Consider the following 2833-nt stretch of genomic DNA (forward strand, 5'->3'; position numbering starts at 1 on the left):
GGTTAAATTTTGAGGGATGTCCTAAGGCAATCACCTTATGGTTTTTACTAAATATATATTCACTATTTGAGTGCATATTATATGTTGTTTGTCTTAAACTTATTTACTGAATGTCCGTAATACAATTCATAGCATGAGAGAAATTGTGATTGGATCACAACTAGTGATTATTTTTACATGTATAATTATTAACGTATTTGAATTTCCTTAGTCATCGAATTGATGTATTCGAACATCATCAATTCTGTAAGACTAGAACGGATTATACTCCTTGGTTCCCTAAGCAACTATTCTCTCATTGGCTGGAGACATTGAGATGTTGAGAGTTAAACGTGGATGCTAATTATGGTAACTAGTCCTTGGAGTGATGATGTGCGTAAATATTATGATCGTTTATGTATGTTTTAACGCACATTCACTTGCTTTATACATATATATTCTTTGCATGATCGCCTCTTTTATCATGTACTCATCATATATACTCTTTTGTTTGGATATTTGCTCTTTGTTTGGTTTTGTGTTGACAGGGACAACTTTTGGAGCAAAAACAGTGATTGTTGACGTATCGGAACGAGCTAGAGAACACAGTCGTGCAACCTCGCACAACCGTATGGCTAAATAGAAGAGGAGCAGTGCACGACCGTGCAACTCTTGCACGGTAGTGCGACCAACTAGAGGCAGATCAGTGCACGACCGTGCAACCCTGCACGGTCGTGACCCCCCCCGAAGCCAAGGCAAGGAACGATCATGCAACCCTACACGACCGTGTCCCAGGAGCCAAGCCCGAAGTTCACACGGCCGTGCAGTGCGGCCAGAGACAAGAAAGGGCACGATCATGCCATATTGGCACGGTCATGCCGCCGCAGCCGCGCCCTAGCCTATAAAAGGGTTTTAACCCTTTTCCTCAAGGGGAGGCGAGCTGGGAGTGAGCCGTCAGAGAGGGAATCACCTTGGTGTCATTCCACATCATCCAGGACCTGCGTCCAGCGATCCTTCATCACCACATCGACTCCAGAAGTAAAGGATTGGATCTGAAGATCACTCCTCGTCGTTGAATAAGCATCCTTTCTCTTTCTCTCTTCTTGTTTGGGATTGTGTGCTTAATTACATCATGCCTTCGGGTTTTTCTCCGGCGTCTATGGAGTAGATTCCTTGTTCTAGGATTAGGGAGTAGTTGTGGATCGGTTTGATATAAGACTCGTACTTATGCTTATATTCTTTGGATGATTTCGCTTGCTTTGTTTCAATTGCATATTAATTGATTGTGTAGGAATTTCTAACCTCGTAGAGAGATTATCTTAGATCGTACACCCGAGGGGCCCTAGTGACAGGGGTAACCCGTTCACGGACATCTAGGGTATTTCCTCGAAAGGAGAGGCAACTTCTCCGCAATGAAGTAAGAGACCAAACCGAACCCTTACTTCTATCCTTAATAACATCAATTAGAGTTGCGTTCTTATGATCTACCGAGGCGTCCTAGTGACAGGGGTTAACCGTAATAGGATTTCACAGGGATTTTCTTTATTTAGTGCTTAAGGATAGTAGCTTTAACTTCCGGTGAATACACGTTGATGGACAATGATTAGAGGATATAACGTGATACATCAATACCACCACAATGAAACCAAGCTCATAGAACTCTTCATAAACCAAGTAAATTACTCTCTCTTCACTAGTTCTTGTTTCCGTTTCTCATTCTCTTTTCTTTAGATAACTCACAACCATCAATAGTTTAGCTAATCTTAAGTGAACCATTACTAGTGCTTATAACCAGCCCTCGTGGGATCGATAATCTTTATTACTGACGACGAATCCGTGAACTTGCGGTTCGTAACAAGTTTTTGGTGTCGTTGCCGGGGACTACGTCTAGAACATTAGCGAAAGTCATATTAGATTAGACTAGACTTAGTTTTTTTTCCTTTATTTTTCCTTTTTCTAACATTCTGCATTTTAGAGATAAATAATTCTATTTTTGTTTTTCTTTATTTTCTGCATTTTATTCCATATATTGTTTTTGCATGCGAAGAGCTAATCTTTCAGGACAACTTCTGCCGTTTGATCCAGAGATTGATAGGACTTTCTTGAGAACAAGAAACTTACAAAAAATATTTCAAGCTGCACAAGAATCTTCAGAAATGGCAGATAAACTATTGAAGGATTATGCAACACCTTATGCATGAGGGGTTCGATCTAGCATCACTCGACCGCCAATCGAAGCCAACAATTTTAAAATCAAGACTGCAGTGATCCACATGGTTCAGCAGAATCAATTTAGAGGAGGATCGCACGATAATGCAAACCACCACTTAGAGCTTTTCTACGAGATTTGCGGAACTATGAAAGTGAATGGGGTCCCTCCAGAATCAGTAAGATTGCTTCTTTTTTGGATTTTTCCTAAAAGACAAAGCCAAGCAGTGGCTAAATGCTCTTCCAGTAAACAACATATCATCTTGGGAGCAATGTGAGCAGAAATTTTTGGACAAGTTCTACCCACCGAGCAAAACTGCCCACATGAGGAACTTGATCGCTAGCTTCAAACAGATAGACTCAGAATCATTATTTGAAGTCTGGGATAGATTCAAAAGTATTTTGAGACAGTGCCCCCATCATGACCTTGAGAAATGGTTGATTCTACACACCTTCTACAATGGAATCAACTATCACACGAAGGTATCCCTCGACTCTGTAGCAGGAGGAGCACTAATGAACAAGAGCCTTGATGAAGCTGAAGAGATCATAGAGAATGTGGCACAGAACCACCATGGGCAACTGAAAGATCTGGTGGTTCTTTCTCAGGGAATCCAATAAAGGCATCAGGAAAATTTGACGTAGA

At 41.1% G+C, this 2833-nt stretch overlaps 1 non-coding gene across 1 annotated transcript; it reads right to left on the reverse strand.

Annotated features, from left to right (window-relative positions):
* Positions 1-2509: 2509 nt before the first annotated feature.
* LOC122044666 lies at positions 2510-2615 on the reverse strand. The gene has a single exon (XR_006129690.1). It is a non-coding gene; the product is annotated as a small nucleolar RNA R71 (small nucleolar RNA).
* Positions 2616-2833: the final 218 nt, after the last annotated feature.

This window comes from Zingiber officinale, chromosome 2A (assembly GCF_018446385.1).
Source record: "Zingiber officinale cultivar Zhangliang chromosome 2A, Zo_v1.1, whole genome shotgun sequence".
In the NCBI taxonomy this organism is placed as follows: Eukaryota; Viridiplantae; Streptophyta; class Magnoliopsida; order Zingiberales; family Zingiberaceae; genus Zingiber; species Zingiber officinale.